Source organism: Petromyzon marinus, chromosome 32 (assembly GCF_048934315.1).
Source record: "Petromyzon marinus isolate PM22_M1 ecotype Great Lakes invasive population chromosome 32, UKy_Petmar_22M1.pri1.0, whole genome shotgun sequence".
NCBI classification, from domain to species: Eukaryota; Metazoa; Chordata; class Hyperoartia; order Petromyzontiformes; family Petromyzontidae; genus Petromyzon; species Petromyzon marinus.
The window spans coordinates 8,865,033-8,886,534 of record NC_133698.1 but is presented as its reverse complement, the minus strand read 5'-3'; the positions used below and the strand labels follow the sequence as shown (position 1 = coordinate 8,886,534).

General features: G+C 45.5%; 1 protein-coding gene across 36 annotated transcripts in view; it reads right to left on the bottom strand.

Moving 5' to 3' along the window:
- LOC142929607 (uncharacterized) overlaps nt 1–21,502 on the bottom strand; it is a 391,053-nt gene that overhangs the window by 323,375 nt on the left and 46,176 nt on the right. For 35 of the 36 annotated variants that reach the window (XR_012945767.1, XR_012945769.1, XR_012945764.1 and 32 more), the window contains one exon: nt 1,240–1,371. The gene's annotated coding sequence lies outside the window, so the exon portion shown is untranslated. Of the gene's footprint in view, nt 1–1,239; nt 1,372–2,960; nt 3,076–21,502 lie in introns of those variants that run through there. The other variant, XR_012945782.1, reaches the window with a different exon arrangement.

Genomic DNA, 21,502 nt, shown 5'->3' with positions numbered 1-21,502 from the left:
TTTAATCGTCTGTGTCGGGTGTTGGTGGTGGGTTTAACGACACTTTTATATTCACGTGATCTAACCCAAGAAAAAAACTCGTATTATGGATATTGGTCGCGACAGCCTCCTGCATGGTAAGCAGTGCTACTTTCTACCTGCAGATCCCTGCCATGTCTTGTTCTCTTTTGTAAAAAAAAAAAAAACTCCTTACAACTGTAGAGGAAACTAATTTTAATTTAAAAACATTGAAATGTTAGCGAACCCCCTTTGAGATTGCAAAACTCTCAGCATTCCACTCGAACCAATGTAACAATGCACGCGACAAATACAAAAACACCATTACAATCGCATAGCACCCCCCCCCCCCCCCCCCGGCTATGAAGCTGCAGGCAGATTCATTCAAACATCAGTACAGGAGGATGGCATTGCTTTATTAATGATAATGCATGCTCGTGGTTCATTGTACAAAGTCAAGGGAAAGCACACACTTCCGCCAAAATGTTACCAGTTTGCTGAAAGCGAGGGCTCAATCTTTCACACGGTTTGTAGATCCGAGCGGTCTAACAGCCAGCCCTTGCATGTGGAGGAGTTTCAACGTAAATTCAAGATGGCGTATTAAACATTTAAATGCTTCCGTACAGGGTCATTAATGTACCACACAATCTTTACCGTGGTTATCACGGCAATAATTGATAGCGCTTCTCAACCTACTGCTCAGATGAAGGCCTTCCCCCTCTGTGCCTTGTCGGTTGGTAGCGGTTACGTGGCCATACCTCACCGCGTTGCTTAGTGTGGGTTGGTAACGGTGGGATAAAGACTAGTTCATATATTACTCACCAGCACTGAAGATTCACGAGTTGAACTCAGGTTGCCGAGTTCGTAGCGCGGTGCACTAACCACGAGGCCACCACTCTCCAACGCCTTGTAGTTATTTAAAGAGGTGTGACATTTAATTTATATTTTATTGTAAGGACGCAAACACAAATGTAAAATTAATTGAGGTAACGGTAAAGGCCTTCTGTTGTATATTTATACAGAACCTAGTGTAACAGGGCTCCGAGGTCTTCAAGCAAAATTATATCAATCTTAAAACAGAACAAACATTAAAACCAAAACAGCTTCGTCCTAATAATTTAAGGATGTAGAATGTGTACGTTACTTTTGTGTGGCGAATTGATAGTATGGACATGTATGTTTTTGGAACATGATTTAATGCCTCTTTATCCTATACATATTTACACAGTATTTATAAAATACCTTCCATTCTTCGGGTATGCACGCCTCTGTTTGTGGACCAGGCCCTGAGTTTTCTGAATTCTTGTCATAATCTTCTTTGAAGAACGAATATCGTTTCTTTGCCCGTGCGTACAACTCAATGGGTGACGAACTCTGAAAGGCAACAACAAAAACAAAGGATACCTTCTTCAAATCGGGCACATCCAAATTTTACGAAAAAAGGCAATTATATTTTTCATCAACGCGAGACGCATACGGCCTCGCCCGGCACAGGCGACGCATTTAAATTTAAGAACGACGCACACAAATCTTGCGTACAATTATGCGCATACGCGCAAGTGAAACAATGCAACTTTGAAATGTATAAATTAATGAACAAGCGCGTAAAAAAATGCCGAGGTAAGAAGATTTCGTACACGCCGCCCTATTGAAAACGGCTTAAAACAAAGAGGAATTTTGGAATACGGTAACGACCGTTTGTTGTAATTATATCGCGCGTAAAATGCCATTTGCAGTTATCTTGAATAATCGCTGACAGAATGGTGACACTTGAAAATGTAAAATGGAAATTAAAAAAAAACCCCATTCAAAGCAATCACAGCTCCGTTGTGATATATTTTAATTCATTTCCAACGGACACACAATTAGTAACCCTGATTGCGCCCCAAATTATTTTTTTACATCCGCTTTGGCACGTTTCAAAAATGCAAACCCGGGCCGAAATTACCCTCGCGAAAAAAGAATAAGACGGGGGGGGGGGGGGGGGGGGGGAAAGCAGAGCATTAAAAGTAAATGAGCCGGGCGGACTATGAACGATGGCGGAGCGGCACAACGATGAACAGAAAATCCCAGCGCGTGTTTGCGGCGGGCGAAGAAGATGACCGGCGAAAGACGCGCGGGCGCCATTGCGCCGAGCTAGGGGTTGGCGGCTGAGTGCCGGGGGGTGAGGATTTGTCACCGCGCTGAATGCCGCATTGCGGGGTTTTTGCCGCCGTACACACAAAAGACGTTGCACATCGTGCCACGCCGTGCAAGATAATTAGACGGGTCCGTGGACTTGAGCTTGACTCGGTTGCGCACACACCAAAGCCGGCGCAGTCAGCTTTAGTCGCTAATTTTTTAAAAGGCCCCCCCCCCCCCCCCGCAAACAAGTGCAAAAAAGTTTACAATGACGCGACAAAGGCAAGACAAATGTTGCTGAATACAAAATGAGCTGCTTCACGGACTGTTATCGCTGCAAAAAAAATGTTAGAATGAAACGCATTGTATTGTATCGCCTGATTTAGCTACAGACTTGAGATGCCATTGGATAAAACTGCCGCTGCCTGGCTGTTAGTACAGACGGGCAAGACAATGGAGCAGCAGGCGCTCCCAGACACAGACAAAGGGACGTCTGTCTCGCTCTCCCCTTCCCTCCGCCCCCCCCTTCCCCACCCCACCCCTTAATCCTGTCTGAGCCAAGGCCAAGTTCATTACCATCAAGCCACCAATTAACGGCTCTTACTAAAACAGCCACTGATTGGACCGCAGGAGAGACACCAAAGTATCGCATAGACACATACTTTGTAGTACAAGCATGTTTCATTGGCTAATGAGATTCGCACAGTAACGAGCCGCGCTAGCAGACGGAGCTGACTTGGTCGTTCGCGTTAGTGGGGAAAGTACTCGTGGCTAATATCGCCGTTGCCATAGTGCGGCTCATTTGCCTAGAGCTTAAATCATGCAGAAGCGCCGGTTCTTACCCATGATGAGACGTTGGCTTGCTGCCCAGCGTTAAGTCCGTTTCCCACCGTCCGAAACAAAGGACAAGCCAGGTTGGAACCCAGTATATTTTTTTTCTGCGGGGGGCCTTTTGTCGGGCTTCGCTGGGAACAAAAAGCTACGCGACAATCAGGGCGTCTGTTAATTAGTGCGATCTGCATGTCGGATCGCTAAACGCATTTTTAACGTCAAAATTTTTGTTGTTCGCGGGCGTTAAGCGGAGCGATTTCAGTGTTTTAGCGAACGCGTAAATATTCTAGTCACTGTTTGCTATATAATGCAGAACGCAGGTACAGCGTCATGCAGATTTTTTTTATTTTTCTTGTTTTTTTTTTAAATAATTACAATAGCTCCAGTGTTTTAAGTTTTTAGCGAAGGTGGACCGATACTCAATCGCCCAAGTTGAGTCGAAAAGTCGCGAAAACGTGCCGCCGGATGTACACGGGGAAAAAAGTATTTTCGTTGTGCAGAGCTGCAGGTTTCTGGTCTTCCACCTCTTGGCGAGACTGGAGCAAGATACCAGCTCTGCCAAACACCTCAGCCACAGACTAGAGCTGTCCTTCCACACCAGTCATTTGTTACAGGGGGCTGTAATGCACTCTGGCAAGGTAGCCAATCCGTGAACGGGTGCAAAGTTAACACGATGACACAACGGCTAAAGCCACCAGGCGTATCGGCCCGCCATCCTTAAAGAAAAAAATAAAATAAATGAAATTCGGCCTCATTTATTATTCAAAGAAATGTAAGCGGTGTCTAATCACCCAAGTGGCATTAATCTTCGTATAATTAATAATTAAGACAAGGCGCACATTTACATGAGAGGCCGCGGCCGCACTGGAAGTGGCCACCGGAGAGAGCCATCTAATTGAACGCGCAAAGTCACTAAAGATCGCGACTTTTCAAACATTTGTATGCGAGGATGCACACAAGCGCTCGCACTTATTTGATTAATTAACCGGCACGGCGGAAAGTCGCGCAACAAATTAATCACAAAGCGCAAGAAAGAAAAAAACCGTAGGCGCCATTAGCGACAAAAAAAAGCTAAGGAAAATCATGCATCGTACTGTAAATCATTAGGTTTGCGAGGCAGAATTGTACTTCCGCGACAACATTACATGACTCCTTAATTAGCCAAATCGGCAACCTCACTCCCCAGAGCCGCAATTACGTTACCTTAAATCGCTAACCTCCTCGAATTAAGAAAGTTTTCGCCGCTCGCTGACAAATAGATTTTTCCACAGTTTGCGTCGTCGCATACAGTAGGCCCGATGAAAATACAGCGGTGGCGATGGCGGTGGTGGTGGTGGCGGAGGAGGAGAAGAAGTGAGCCGAGGGAGCACACAAGCTGCCCCCCCCCCCCCCTTCCAGTGCTCGCAGTCCGGCGCCCCGCTTCTCTCCGAGCCCAACAATGAAGTGAATTTCCAGCGAGCAAGCGAGCAAGCAAGGGAGCGCGTGGTGTGCCTCTCTCTCCCCTCCGTGCGAGCGTGCCGGGCGGCCGAGCAGGCGACGTGGAGCGGCGGCGGCGGCGACGAGGAGGCAGCACCGGCACACCGGGCCACGCCGCGGCGGCGAGCCACCGGCGTCCCCCCCCCCCCCCCCCCCCAGCCGCCAGCGTCCCCGCCGGGTCCCGCACGACGAAGCGGACCGGCCGTCGACGCTGCCGGGGCCCTCCGAGGGACTTCCACTACCCCCCCCCCCCCACTCCCGCCCCCCCCCCAGCCCCACACCGTCCTGCCGGCTGAGTAGAACCTTTGACTGTCTCTCTCTGTCTGTTACCCATGATAATGAAAACACCGGGACGAGGTAGCACGAGCGAGGGACGGCCGCGGCGTGTGCGACGGCTGAAGCTAAAAGCTAACAAGAAAAAGAGACTTAGCGGTGCTGGTGTAATTGGATAGAAGAACGGTAACGCAGAAATTGCGAGCGCGGAAAAAACAAAGAACGAAGAGCCGAACAAATACGGAGAATACATCGTTCAGAGCTATGCCGAATATTGTTTTACTGTACTTGCAGACTTCGGGAGCTGTATTCGAATGGAAATGTGGGATATTTAAAACAATAGTTTAATATCGACATCAGGGCAAAATCATAAATACGTACGTTCGAGGAAATACGACATCGCATATAAACCAGAAAAGTAAGTTTAAAAAAAAAAGTCTATATTTGAAAAGAAATATGTACGTAAAAGTTATACGCCAACATTGCTGAACTACTTTTTAAAAGTTTATTTTAATCTGCGTATATATATAATTGCCAAATGTAATAAAAACAAAGCATCGATAGTATTTATTGTTGTACTCAGCTGTGCTTCATAAGCGATTCATACTGGACACTTACACAAGCGGCGAACTTGAATGGAGACATGCCCAGTATATAAAAAAGCCCATTGTTTATGCAAGCACAATACGTAGCATTAAATGACAAAAATTTGTTTTAAGGAGCAATTAAGGAAACATTGAGTGCATTATTATTGCTTATTACTAAATGATTGCTATTACTAAGTCACCACCCTGCATCGCTAATATACATGTTGTCACGTCTGAAATGTAGAACAGAAAAACATATTTTACTCGTTAAAAGGGCCTCACCTCGCATTACGATTTAGACTGTGATATCATATTTAAGACGGTGGTATGAGTTGATAGTATATTATTATTTCCTTGATGTTGAATTAATGAGAAGTTTATAGCGCACATAATTAGAAGTGTATAACGTATTCCGTTTGAACAATTTGAGGGAAATGCCAACTGTATAACCTTACGCAAGGATATTTTGAAGTACTCGCGCGTCCCACAAATTCTAGATTTATTATAAATAATGATTTTTCCATCCAATGTAATGAAAATTTAACGAGAAATCGGATAATTTTACTAATGCTGTCTTGTTTAGAGGAAACGCTTTGAACATACACTGCGACGATGCTGGTACGCACGCACTCTATATATATACACACACCATAAAGCAGAATGTATAAAAACGAAATTTGTAGTTTGTTCTCGCAAAAAGCAGGAATTTAATGAGACATTTCCATGATATGCAGTGTGCTAAACGGTTTCTGTAAAATGGACGGAATGCATTTGAGGTGAAAGGCCTACACAAATGACAAGTCGCACCTGGTAAAATGCCTGAAGCAAAAACTTTAAAATGTCTCTTGTATACAGTGACTAAAGGTTTGAAATTCGGGAGCGTTGCAAAATGGAAAAGAATCGAATGACGTCTATCCCTCCAAAGTCCATGGTGAAGACAATTGTGCGAAAGAAGCCCGTTATGCAAATAGATAACGGACACTTAAAAGGCATCAGTTATATCTTTAAAGACTGTGGTTTGTTAACACGGAAGGGTATGCTGCAAAATAAGTATATACATAATGCACTGAAAATGTGATGTCATATTGATGTTACAGATCTTCACAGTACTGTATATAATAACATGTAACTATATTATTAATGTGTTAACATGACGAGAAAAAATATTGAAATTGATTTTTAAAAATACCAATGAGCATTTTATGAAATAGCCCTTTTCGTGAATAAAGACAATCTGTTCCTCTTCAGTGTGGATGGGAATTCTCTCAGAAGTTGGTAATATTTTGTGTTTATTTAATGCTATATATTTGCCAATTTGACCTAAACTGATGGCACCATCCAGGATTGTGTAATTAACGTACACATTATTTAACAAAATATCATCCCAACTATTTGCACACGTGCAGGTACTCGTCACACACTCTAAACCTGGGCCAAAGTTTAACAAAATAACTCGACTTTTGATTTTTGCACAATTATCGCGGATATAAAATTGTCATATTTAAAATGTACTTGAATTGCGCAACCTGCAATCTGGCAAAATAAATACTGATTTGAGATACTGAGCGAGTCAAAAACGATGTGGAATCTCTGCAATGCTTTAAAAAAATATTTAAACATGAAATTCCACACATTCTCATCAAGGACACAGCACAAAAGTGAAAGTGTGCAGTATTACATCTCGCATGGACACATTAAATAAATACAGTCGTTCTGTGCGATAGCTGTGAAACTAAACGATTAATTATATGTATGTATGCGTTTTAAAACTGGAATGTTGGGATGTGAATGTGTAGAAATTCTCTCAGTAAAACAAGATTTGGAGTCAGCCATTTACGCGTTGGTTAACCAAACGTAATTCCCGTACTCTAGGCATTTATACAAAACGCCATTATTTATAACTTTCTCATCGAACATTTTGCCTCGTTAGTCGATGCACATGCTCAGGCAAGGTGCCTTTAAGCCATTTTAGCATAGTTATATTACTGACATTAGCTTTTGCCAATCAACTGGTAGAAGATCTTTCAACAACATGTCAGTTATCAGAGTTGTTTCCCCATACTTTGCCATGCTGGTCAGTGCAGATTGTTGAAGGGGTGGCGGTCTACCCAGGACTCCTTCACAGGTCACTCACCACTGATGTTATCCGTGGCCCGGAATTGAACTCGGATCAACCGATTTTATAGTTTTAACACAAAAAAAACACCACCACCGCCACCCCTATCCCAGCCAAGTCCCTCGTCGTTGATGAAATATCTCCCAAAAACTCGAATCCCACAAAAAGTGGGTAAATGCAACTACATTTATACTAAATCTAAATTTACATTAAATTAAATCACGATGTTTCGGAGGCAACACAAGCTTCCGTCTTCAGGTGGAAACCGTCACAGCAAAATTTATGTATCAAGTGAGCTGCAGCTGTATCATTTTGCTGTGACAGTTTCCACCTGAAGACGGACGCTTGTGTTGCCTCCGATTTAATTTAGTTGTTTTCATTTATTTTACCTACGTGACTTTACCGAAAAAACCAAAGAGTATGAATCCTTGCAGTCACGAAAGCTTCAAATCTAGAACAACTACATTTGTAACACGATGTAAAAAAAAAGTGATGTTTCACAACCCATTTCACGTGGTTAAGTTCAAACAACAATCGCAGTGCCGACAGATGCTTATTCCATTTAGCCGGTGCGGGTTTGTCCGTTATGTATTAAAAGGGCAGGAAGTCATCAACCATACTAAGCAAGTGAGTGGACTGAGTTAGTTTGTAGATAATATTACGTCCCTACCAATAAACAGTGTTGGGTGGTGGTCATGATACAATTATCAGAATCCTTGTACACGAATGTGGATCGACTGGATAATATTGCATAACCAAGTCTCGATTAAGAATGGACATTTAATGCCTAATTGGGTTATACCTGTGCCAACTTAAACCAAACCGCACTTTGTGATGGTCCCAGAACACCCTATCAGAAGGGAATCTAAACGGCAATCCTCGGAAAGAAAATGCATTAAAAAATATCCCCATCGCACCTCTATTACCCTCAATAGCAAACTACCCTCTCTGAAAAATTCAAGGCTGAAAATGGAAAATACAATGGTTGCACACGCATAATGCCATCGGCCGTTTCTGCAAGATGTAAGACCTGGTAGTTGTGCGTGCATTACCATTCAATGAAGGTCCCGTTGCATTGGAGAGTGTAGGCCAATCAGTTTCACAGACAATGCATATATTATCAGAGCATTTTCACCACAAGCACGTGTGGTTAATGCAGACTTGATTCCTTGCAAAAGTTTTATATTTGGTGTTTGAACATGTTAACACCTCCTGTTTGATTTCCACAAAGGGTAAACATCTATTCTTATTCTTCATAATACGCATGACCATCGGAAGTTATTTCAATTTAACCGAATCATGAAAACCCGCCTGCTGCGCCGCACTATGAAAATGTAAGAGGATCTGTGAAAAGGGAGGCCAATCGGCCGATAATGTGCACCAAAAAAAAATGTACGCCGTAGGCGCTCGCGTGCGCATCTGAATGTTATGCAAAGAGGGGCGCGCACGTGTTCCTGTACGCCGTCCGTTCGAGATGCGCTCGCCATTTAGACGCCACGCAAATCCAAATTGCATTGCACTGCAAACGTGACATAGGCAGTGGGGTCTTTTTTTATTTTGGGACAATCTATTAAAAAATGAGCAACGTCAACTACAAGCACCCGAGTTGGTTTTAATGAAAGAAATCTTCATGCACACCGCGTGCATTAAGCTCCCGACACAAATGAATGCATTGATACGCTACGCCCGATAAAAGTGGGTGTTTTGTGTCCTTGCCACAGGTGCAAACTTATTTGTTGCCTGCTTTCACTAATCATGCCCGCTCCTCCCCCTGCTCTATTAATAATTCACGCAACTACCCTTTTCTCAGCGGTAACACCAAATGCGTCCCCGTGATCTCGACTCCCGTGACGCGGCACCGCGCGTCTGCAACCAAATCAATTTGCCGCTTTTAAAGCCGGGGGGGGGGGGGGCGGGGGGGGGGGGTTCAGAAGCGGCGCTCCCTTGCCGAGATCTGCGTCCACCCGTTGGAAACTTGAAACCTCCGCTTGCTCGCTCCGGTGTCACGCGGTTGAAACAGCATCACACGTAGTGCCGTCGCCCCCGCCCCCCTCTCGACCCCGCTTTGGACAAAGGCTATAAGTTGCTGTCCCCCATTCGTTTGCGGATCTATGAAGCTCGCGTTGTAATGCTCAACGCAACAGTTGACTCGTTTTCCCCAAGTCAGGGGGTGTCCGAATGAACTGCGCGTATTCGGCGTTAAAACGAAGTCAGCACCACATGCGACGACGTTCCATCGCCATGGCGATGCTATAACAACTAAGGTCCTCTGGGCCAAAATTTCACACTTCACGGCTTGACCACGGCCACTGCACGGTGTCTCTTCGCCCGGTGTTAAACTGCTCACTTTATGGAAACTTCGGCAATTAATGAGCAGCTGCCGTGCCTCCCTCCCGCACAGGTACAATTACAGCAGACGTGGGGGTTTTTTTTTAAGGTACAATTCCACAAATATGCAGGGCTTCTTGTCCATTAGTATTTTTGGTGGTGGGGCGGGGGGGGCTTTGAATGGTTTTGTAGGCCCCTGAAAAGGAGACCAGCTCTGGAGGTAACTTTAAACCCTTCGATTGTCAGACTCGCTGAGTGACTGTAAATCAGCTAATGCTCGGCTAATGCTTTGGGGGATTGGACAATGACCCTATTCTTCAAGCATGTGGGTACCGTGAATAAGCACTGGCAACGGAAACATGCCTTTTCCTTTAGCCAATAACCGGCGTAATTTTCTCCGTGCCGCTGTATGTTTTCATAAGTCTCCATGCCTTAGCGTTTTGCTAAGTTATTACAACAAACATTTCACTCTGCTGGCACAAGGAGGTTAAGCGAGCAATCGGTGTGGATATATGTGTTTGTTTGCTTGTTTGCATTTTCCTCTTTTATGCCGACTTAAAACGCGGTCCTTACAATGCATTGAAAATTGTAATTTTTTACAAATTAAGGCTGCATGTAAAAGTTGCATTTCACACTGTTCACACAGCTGAGATATAATATCCAAAACCGTTACCCAGTGCAATCTGTATTACTACAATGCTGAACGTTGTTATTTTGATTTAAAGCTTTCGTGACTGCAGTAATTCATATTCTTAGTTCTTTCGGTAAAGTCACGTTGAAGGGAAACAATAAAATAATAAAATATGTATTTTATTATTTTAAAATATTTTTTTATTATTTTAAAATATATATTTTATTATTTTATTGCTTCCCTTCAACGTGACTTTACCGAAAGAACTAAGAATATAACGTTGTTATTGTTTACCATTTGACCTTGACTTCGCAACACTGAATGAAAGCCATACACCATTTACCTTTTGAGCAGTTTGTACTAATCCTCAAATTCGAATAAATTTCAATTGATGGCGTTGAGCATGAACCTTAAATGAATGTGGTTTTTGTTTGCGGTTTCATGCCATGTTTATTATGCCGTGTGTCATGTTCTCCACTATACACACTGTATTTCAGATCAGAGCGCTACTGTGAAATGCCTTTCTAACAAGCTAATGCTTGCCAACCAGTTCAACTTGCGGGCGTTCAATTAAATAATTATAACGGCAGGTAAATACAACTCAACGTTATTGCATCACTCTTAAATTAAACGAAAGCAAATGTTACGTCATCATCATCCAGCCATGGTCGATCCACGGCTGCATGAAGGTCTCAACAAGCCACTTTTATAATTACTGTTAAGAATTAAGTACACATTGCTTTCAGGTTCATCAATTAAACATTGCTTAAATAACATGTTCTAAGTGTTAAGTATGTTGAGAACTACATAAACAGAATAAAACACTAATTACACATATATAAATACATTCAAATGAGCCTAAGATTGCTTGGTTGCTGCAGAGCCAAGATATATTTATCTGGTTGTGCAATGTGCCACGCATACTGCCACAAACATTTGCTCATCTGACCTAATGGCCATATTACCGACAAGACAAAGCCCGAGAAACGTTTCATTCAAGTAAAATATTGTAAATGTCAAAATATGATCATTTAAACTGGAAGCAACTGGGAATAAAAAAAAACCTGTTCATGTAATTACCAGCTTTTGAAGTTAGTTGATAGCTTTTGTGGTCACGTGTTAAAAAAATGCATTACGATTCATTCTTGAAGTTAAATTGGCTCAATTAATATTAAACCCACTTGTTCTTGCTGCGTCAATAATAAATCCACGTATTCATTCACTAGAAAAGCCTCGCTCAAGCCTATTATTTTCAGGAGGGAGCGCCTCGAAAAGTACACCGCACGCGAGGGTGCAACACTCAGCACTGCCATCTATTTGCCACCTCGTAGCCCCAAGCATGTGACACATGGCAAGCTCTGAAGGTCACCCATCCAAGTACTAACCGGGATGAAATCCAGCTCACCTTCCGAGACCTGATGAGTTTGGGCACACTCAGGGTTACTTCCTCGTGGGTGATTTGCTTGAACGCACTGCATGCAACATTCTTTTCAACATATATCATACTCCCCACAGGGTGGCCTGGCGGTTCTGGGCAAATAGGAGTGGAAATTCCACGAAGGTGCACATTTATTGAACAAATCTTTTTTTGCAAGACCGATCGATAACGAGAGCCTTTAACTCGCTCGGCCACTAAGGCGGCCTACTGTTGCTTGATAACTCGATACACATAGGAAAAGCAAAGGTATGGTACGCGTTGAAGTTCATACCCCTGAGGAGATGTGGCGACTACTTTCGCAATCAAAGAGCTCGAGTACAGATTGCGATTGTTTTCCCGACGACAACCACTTAGGTCCATTTGGATGCATATAATAACAAGTGACTCGCACGGAAGAATGATCATTTCGTGCGTCATAAGAGTCGGTATAAAATGCACCGGTGTTCCTCTTGCCTCTCCGCATCAAACGGTGGCAATGGACATGGCTCTGCGAAGGTCCCGGGACACATCGGAGGGGTCAGGCTTTATTCTCAAGAGCCATATTCAAACCTGCCCAGGAGGCAGGAGGACAAACGATTATGATTCGTGCTCAAACCATTTTCAAACGTGGCGGGCATGTTCGAGCGAGGTATCCGCCTGTGAAAATACATTCTCAGATGTGCGAATTCCAACAGAGGCGAACTCGCCTGTCCTATTCTGAGCCACCTTCTGGCTGGTAGTAAGACTTGGGACCCCCGCTCTGTATTCGTGTTGTGTAAAACGTGATGTCATAACCCAGCAGTCTACCTGCGCGGGCTGCCATGCAGCTCCTCGATCAGCTAACACGTGTACAGCTCCTTAACAAACAGCATTTGTGGATGGTGAGAGAGACCCTGACTATAATCTGGAGCGGCCAACCAAAAAGCCCCTGACCTTGACCCAATTCAGCCCCCCTCCCGCACAGTTTGGGACGCCATATCTGGCTCTGCTGCCCACACCTTTAAGCCACGTGGGGAATCGACCACGCTAAGGAATACATACCCATGGAAACAACGCAAATGCACACACAGACGCACACGCTCGGTGCTTGACCTTACACCCAAGCATACGCGCGATAATTGTGTTGGTAAGCAGCGTACATTTTCATTTGATCATTTATGTAATTATTTTAAATGCACGATAAATAACACGCACGCATTTCACAAATCGGACGCAATGTTCGATCCACAACTCAAGGCATTAACACTCCGATTTACAGAAATTTGTTGCTAAAATCTCCCCCCAAATTATAAAGACTTAGGGAGGCCGTGTGCTTGGAGGGTTTAGTAATGACTGGTTCAGGAAGTTGTCGTTTGTCGGGAAAACATGTTAACGCTCTTCAGACGGAGAGGTCAAAATACTTTAATGGACATGACAATAAGTTGCCTCGTGGGCTCCATTAGAAATAATCAGAAAACTATTTAAAATAGTTTAATTTTACCACTGAGCTATATATGGCTCTTTTTCAGAAGCAACCTGGCGATCACAAATGATAGCTCAACGAAGTGGCTTAGCACGTGTAAATTTATAGCAGCCAAATACTCTAAACGCTTATTTCTAATTGTCGAGGGAAAAACCAGAGGACCCGAAGAAAAATCCACATGACCACGGGGAGAGACATGCACACTCCAAATTTACAGGCGTCAGGGTCGGGATCGAACCCACGACCTCCTGAATACCAGGCGAGGTAGTTAACATCACACCATCATGGCGCCCTGACTGTCTGGGGTTCTCAAGGAGGAGTTGAAGGTGATCACACCTGACACTGACTGACATTCCGTGTCAAGTGTCCCACAAGAGCATATTCGACTAATTATTATGGGCACATCAAGCCAAAGGAACATCCAACTTTCAAAGGCCAGTTTTTGGAATGTGTGTGAAAGATTCACCACGATGTTTTGTGGTATTGGTTTATAATTAATCGTAATAATGGTTATCGCAACAATCATTTACTCAGCGTGTAACGGAGTCTTCTCCCAACCCTGACACAATTAAAAAAAGAATCACGGATCTTTTAAAAAATAAATGTGGCGTATTGTAGCGCCTCTAGTGGCTACAGGCCAAGTGTTAAATGATGACAAACAATTACCGTACTTTGTGAGTTGTTTCAAACGTACGGTTATGTTTTTATGACAATTAAGAACATGGCGCCAACTTGGATAAGCCTTCATCGAGCCATGGATTGACCATGGCTCATTTTGGTGATGATGAATCAACTTAGTCTACTAATTGTCCCAGCTTTACATTTCTGTCATCCGTCTTGCAACACTGAAAGCCTACGAGTGTTTACGTCACAAACATAACCAGCTTCTTTAAACTTAAGTGTTCCATTCTTGTAATGCCTCATCAGGTGACGACTGTGCAGGAGATTACCTCTTATCTACGGACCTATTATCTGCTACTCCTTGCATTGAACATTTCCTATGACAGAGATCCCCCATACAGTAGATTCATGCTTTTGGAGGCAAGTGCTGTTAGTGGCAACGTATGAAGGCCGGCAAGGTGCAAGAAGGAGTTGGTGTGACCAACATGAAGACCAGTCGCCTTTGTCTCCCCATTGCTAACAGTTACATACCGCACCAAGTACTCATTTATGACTAAGTGTACCTTGATGAGGCACAGGACCAGTTCAGATATTCGCCACTGTTCTCTATGGGTGGGAATTGAACTCAGGTCCCAGCGCTTGTAGCTCTATCACTCCCCACAGAGCATACAGTGAGGGAAAAAAGTATTTGATCCCCTGCTGATTTTGTACGTTTGCTCACTGACGAAGAAATGATCAGTCTATAATTTTAATGGTAGGTTTATTTGAACAGTGAGAGACAGAATAACAACAAAATGTGGAAAACGCATGTCAAAAAAGTTAGAAATTGATATGCATTTTAATTAGGGAAATAAGTATTTGACCCCCTCTCAATCAGAAAGATTTCTGGCTCCCAGGTGTCTTTTATACAGGTAACGAGCTGAGATTACGAGCACACTCTTAAAGGGAGTGCTCCTAATCTCAGCCTGTTACCTGTATAAAAGACACCTGTCCACAGAAGCAATCAAACAATCAGATTCCAAACTCTCCACCATGGCCAAGACCAAAGAGCTCTTCAAGGATGTCAGGGACAATATTGAAGGCTGGAATGGGCTACAAGACCATTGCCAAGCAGCTTGGTGAGAAGGTGACAACAGTTGGCACGATTATTCGCAAATGGAAGAAACACAAAAGAACTGTCAATCTCACTCGGCCTGGGGCTCCATGCAAGACCTCACCTCGTGGAGTTGCAATGATCATGAAAACGGTGAGGAATCAGCCCAGAACTACACGGGAGGATCTTGTCAATGATCTCAAGGCAGCTGGGACCATAGTCACCAAGAAAACAATTGGTAACACACTACGCCGTGAAGGACTGAAAGCCTGCAGCGCCCGCAAGGTCCCCCTGCTCAAGAAAGCACATATACATGCCCGTCTGAAGTTTGCCAATGAACATCTGAATGATTCAGGGGACAACGGGGTGAAAGTGTTGTGGTCAGATGAGACCAAAATGGAGCTCTTTGGCATCAACGCAACTCGCCGTGTTTGGAGGAGGAGGAATGCTGCCTATGCCCCCAAGAACACCATCCCCACCGTCAAACATGGAGGTGGAAACATTATGCTTTGGGGGTGTTTTTCTGCTAAGGGGACAGGACAACTTCACCGCATCAAAGGGACGATAGACGGGGCCATGTACCGTCAAATCTTGGGTGAAAACCTCTTTCCCTCAGCCAGGGTATTGGAAATGGGTCGTGGGTGGGTATTCCAGCATGACAATGACCCAAAACACACGGCCAAGGCAACAAAGGAGTGGCTCAAGAAGAAGCACATTAAGGTCCTGGAGTGGCCTAGCCAGTCTCCAGACCTTAATCCCATAGAAAATCTGTGGAGGGAGCTGAAGGTTCGAGTTGCCAAACGTCAGCCTCGAAACCTTAATGACTTGGAGAAGATCTGCAAAGAGTGGGACAAAATCCCTCCTGAGATGTGTGCAAACCTGGTGGCCAACTACAAGAAACGTCTGACCTCTGTGATTGCCAACAAGGGTTTTGCCACCAAGTACTAAGTCATGCTTTCCAGAGGGGTCAAATACTTATTTCCCTCATTAAAATGCAAATCAATTTATAACATTTTTGACATGCGTTTTTCTGGATTGTGTTATTCTGTCTCTCACTGTTCAAATAAACCTACCATTAAAATTATAGACTGATCATTTATTTGTCAGTGGGCAAACGTACAAAATCAGCAGGGGATCAAATACTTTTTTCCCTCACTGTATACACACACACACACGTCTATCTGTTTCCAAGATACTGTATAGGATGCCAAAAACTAGAGCAGGACTATTATGATCACCCTGTGCGGAATGTTTAAAAGTAACGCGGTATCATGTGACAATGATGGACTCAGTGGTCAGAACAGGTGGTTAGCACTTGGTTGGTGATGTGAAAATGTAGAGTTTCACAAAGACATCGGGAAGAAAACTAGGATAGTATGTTGAATTTCTTTCGCACAGTACATAGCCAACCGTGCTAATGGGAGGTGCGGGGAAGGACAACATCCCGGCTCCGAATCCGTACTGAGTGAACTCTTGGTTCTGCAGTAGCACAGAACCCAAACAACTGCATTAATATTAGTTAATATTTAACACTTTCAGAGGTATTCCCCTCCATGTAACGGGCAGGGGGAGAAGCCACTCCCCTTGGGGTGCAGTGGGCGGTCCCCGCACAACCCCACACGTGACTTCCTGCCCATCCCCCTCAGCTCAATGACTGCTATCAAAGCCCAACTAAGGATTTTGCCTGTTTTACGCGATCAAACCCAAAAAAACTGTATTATGGATATTGGTCGCGAAAGCCTACGTTAAACTGAGTGGTCGACAGGACATGATGTAGAACTAGCAGGTTAGGTTGGTGGGTGTGGGAGTCGGGATGATACTACTTGATCAAACCAGGATTAAGGTAATATTGACTCAAATCCGAGTTTACTACCTCAGTAGTATCATCCTGGCTCTTTAAGTGAACCAGTACCAGAGCCGTCGGACACTGGAGGTAGGCGAGTTCAAGAGCACCCACCCTTACCAGAAATACATTCCTAGACCCGCAGCTGACAGTACCGCCCGATCGAAACGTTCGTCCCGAGATGGCCGCAAGTGAAGGCGGTAATTCCGCGCAAACGCTCGCGATGTGCGCGCCACATCACTACTCTGCAGATCTCATCCAGAGACACTCTCGCCCTGCTGGCCCAGGACGCTGCCACAGCCCTGGTCGAGCGTGGCTTAACAGCATTTGGTAACAGCTGCCCCTCACAGGCCTGTCGTCATCATCATCACAATCCATGGGCAGATAGCACGTAGGTGTCCACTCCACATTTCGTCATTTGTTTCCACTTTCCTCCGTCTTGTGCCACATCTTTCTGGCAGCAATATCTGGTGTCGTTGTCAAGCCATTCTCTGTTAGGTCTTCCTCTCTTTCCGGTTCCTTCCATTTTTTATTTTCCTGTTGTCCAACCCACATATGTAGTGCCGGTTTCCTGCTCATCACTGCCCTGGTCCGTATACCTCCTTAATCAACTCTTTTATTCAGGCAGCTATTCTTTGCTTGGAGGTCAGCTGGTCCCTCTTCTGAAGGCCGTACCAACACGAACAGCTGTTCGGACGCACGCCAAGGCCGGGTCAGCTTCAGTTAAAACTGCAACGGGTGAGAATGTAGCAACTGCATTCTCACCTCCTTTGCCGACAGACAAGGACGTGGGCAGAACGACGGTGGGAGACCCATCTTCCCGCGACGTATGGAAAGGAGACACCACTTTGGGAAGAATCTTCGGAGAGGTCCGCAAGGCCGCCTTCCACTTCGGCACCACCATCGTAGGTGGGCGAGCGTTAACGGCATGAACCTCACGTACCCTAAGCATGGGTTGTGGCAGCGACCAGGAGCAGCACCGTCTTCCAGGTAAGGAAATTTTACGCGCGCAATGAGAGCGGTTCGAAAGGAGGGTCGCACAGTGCATTCATTCAGCACCGAGTGCAGACTTCCCCCCCCCCCCCTGGCCCGGGGAAGGCACTCCAGCGGCCGTGTAAAGTCCAGCAGCTTGGTAAAAGACTACGAAAAAAAAAGAGTTGTATTTACCCTTTCTGGCAATAAAACAAGTGTTAAGCTGTTCAAACACCGAATAGAAACCTTTTGCAAGGCATCAAGTCTGCGTTAACCACGCGTACTTGTGGTAAAACATGCAAACAAACATGATCTGATAATATACGCATTGTCTTTGAACCTGATTGGCCTACACCAGTGACAGCCTTCTATAGGGCCTTGTCTCACCAGTGTCAGCCCAGAGAATGCCAAAAGGCGAACAGTAACAAAGACAATGCCCTAACAGAGCACTTATAGCTCGGGGAGGACAGCTATATCATGGGACCTTTTTGCCCGGATCAAAGTATGAAAAATAAGAATAGGTTTTACCCTTTCTGGTAAATGAGTCTTGGCGATGCGGCGAGGCCGAATGGCAACGCCTTCAATTGACGAAGGTTCCCCCAGTACAGCGAAGCTGAGGAACCTGTGGTCCTTGGAATGCACTGCTACATGCAGGCATGCATCCCTGAGGTCTACGCAGGCACGCGTCGAGCCAATCGTCGCGGCCTGTCGCCCGAGCGATGGATACTGTTGACTGCATCTTGAAACGATTGTTCTTTAAGAATTTGTTGAGGCTTTTGGAAGTCCATTAGAGCCCAGAAGCCCCCTGAGGACTACGGAACCATAAAGAATTGCGAGAAAAACCCACAGCCCCACTGAGGGGTCGGAACCGCCTCTATCGCCGTCTACTTCTGAAAGCCGTGCCACTTCGGTCTTGAGGGCCTCCTTATTGCGGACTCCACAAAGGTATATTGCGGGGAGGGGTGGTATCTGAACTCGTATCCCCTTCTTATCGTATGGTGCACCCACCTGTCCCTCGATGATCTGCACCACTCGTCTGAGAAACGCCTGAGGTGACCTCAGCGGCCGCTGGCATCCCCCTTGCAGGGAGACGGCTGGCCACTTGGGCAAGCTCACTTTTTGCGGAGGGCGATTGACGCCGGCGGCCGCCTCGTGCCGGCCGGTGCGCCGTGATCGACGAGCGCTTGTCACTTGTTGGCCAAAACTCGAACGAGTAAAATGTACCGCCGGAGCAAGACCCGGCGCTTTCCTTGGTCACGAAAGGGAATGAACGCCGTGGACCTCTATCCGGTCTCTCTTTGAATTCTTTATCGTGCTCCGCCAACGCCTCCTTGGCGGCTCCGCCAAAAGGTAGATTTCCTTCAAATGGCAGAGACGTCAAGGAGGCCTTCCTGGCTGACGCTACTCGAAAGACCCAATGCCACAAAACATGCGCCTTGCCTACTCAGGACAGACAATGCCACAGCCTTAGCATCCCACAACCCCAGGTCTAACCCTGCGTCCGTGACGAAAGCCCCAGCAAAACTTTTGGTCGTCATATGCACTTCGTAAAGCCGACGAGCTCACCGTGGACTTTCCATGGCCACTGTTCGCATGTTGAGTTTACCCGCATATGCATGAAGGGCCCCTCTCCCCCTCAGGGTTAGGCTGAACAGCCCGAGAGGGGGGGGGGGGGGCCCTGCCCCGATCTCAAAGCGAGATATTTGTGGCTACTGCTTTTCACCGAAGGCGATCTCGCGCCGAACGCGCAGCCTCTTGGTGCGTTCCTCTCGCGCTGGCTGGACGGCCAGATCTTGCACGCAGTGCCATCGTCTGCGTCGTGCGCCGCGCCAAGGCAGTGAAAACAACTTGTTCATGGCGGTCTCCTGCTCGCGGGGTTGAACCACAGCTGTGAACACCTGGTTCGAGCGGACATACTTTTTGGGGACGCCAGCTCTTGCAACCGCTAAACCTTGAGACTCTTTGACCGCGCACCAAAAGAAAACTACGCGGCTATGCCGTGAAAAGACAAGTGAAAGAAAACCTCCGTTCGATGGGTGGCCGGGCCTTTTCCCGTGTTCCATCAAATATTCGGTCTGCCGAGTCCAGGGGCGGAGCCAGGATTTTCAGCCCGGGGTGACATTCAACAAATGTTAATTTCAAGAATTATTTAGAGAGAGTCAGGCTGTTGAACTAGACGCCATCGGTTGGCGACACACTCTGACAATGCAGTTGCACGGAGTCCGCCAGACCGAGTGTCGTACACTTACACGCAGAATGTCACCCCTGTCACCCTACCTGGCTCCGCCCCTGGCCGAGTCCCTCGGTTTATTTAAATCGCGCCTTAAGACATTTTGTTTTACTTCAAGGCCTTTTCTCCTGATTAATATGGTTGTGTTTTGGGAGTGTTGGGGAGGGGGTATTTGTATCTGTGGTAAAATCATGAGCCTGCGTGCTTATATTAGGTTTTAGAATTGTGTCAGTATTTTACTTGCTTGCTTTTAGCTCTGTGCAGCGCCTTGCGACCTCTGGGTGAAACGTGCTTTATAAGTGTAAATTATTATTATCACCAAGACAACAATGTAGATTTGAAGGATTGAAGATACCACTCCGATGGTAAAGACTCACTTTTTAAAATGTATACAATGTGTACGCAGGAGCTCAAACTGGGCCCTAGACTCCCACGAGAAGTCAGAAACGTAACTGAGGATGGGCAGGAAGTCTAAGTTTGGGGGGTGTGCGGGACCGCCCACTCTGCCCCGAGAAGAGTGACTTCACCCTGATCGCCCTGCCCATACATGGGGGGAGAAGCTCCGAAATTTTCACGAGATTAACAAATATTAGCGAGCGTCTGGATTCTGTGTTGCCGCAGAGGAACGAGTTCGTCAAGTACGACTCGGAGCCGGGATGATACTACTGAGGTGATAACACGTTAGTCTTCGGTGTGAATGACACAGTGGACGTCATATAAATATTGTGTTAACAAAGGTGGGTTTTGAACGAATCGCACGATTGGTCATCACTTTCGCGCTATAGATATGTATATTATAAAAAAATATATTCTGCGCCCATTCATTTGAGCGACACGGACAAACTGCTGTAGTACAGACGTCTTATCTCAATACGGCGCAGTGGACTTCTACGAATGCGTCCTGATGTGCGGAAGTGCCCCTTCCTTTTAGCCGCCAAAGCAGCTGGCATTTCATTTTTGTCGAGCCAACCTACTGGTCCAGCGGTGCAAACTGCTCATTTTCATTCGATATCCAACGCTTTCAAATATCCGACTTTACCAGCCAGTGAGATGCACGGCGTCGGTACTGTATCAGGGCAAAGGGTGCGTAACCGCTGGATTGCTGCTTTGAGTATTTAACTTAAATACACGTGAATGATTACATAATAGGTATTATGCACTTCTTTCAGCACGACGAGCTGGCAACAAACAAAAAAATACAAATTCGAGAACCAAAAGCGCATGCTGCCATTTCATAACTCAATTGTAAAGTTCTTCCCGTTGCAAAAACATTTCCCCTTTGTTGAAGAGAGTCGCCCGAAAAGCTTTCACCCTATGAGCTTCTTTGTTTCCATAATACCCTCCAAATGTTATTACTGGATGTATTGTTATAGTTGTTGGTGATGGCGGGTCATCTCAAATAATGTAAACACCAGGCAGGTCTGGAAAATGTTATTGAGTGCTGTTTGTTTTATTATCAGGCCGCCTCCTTAAAACAAATTCAAATGTTCTCGGCAATGTTAAG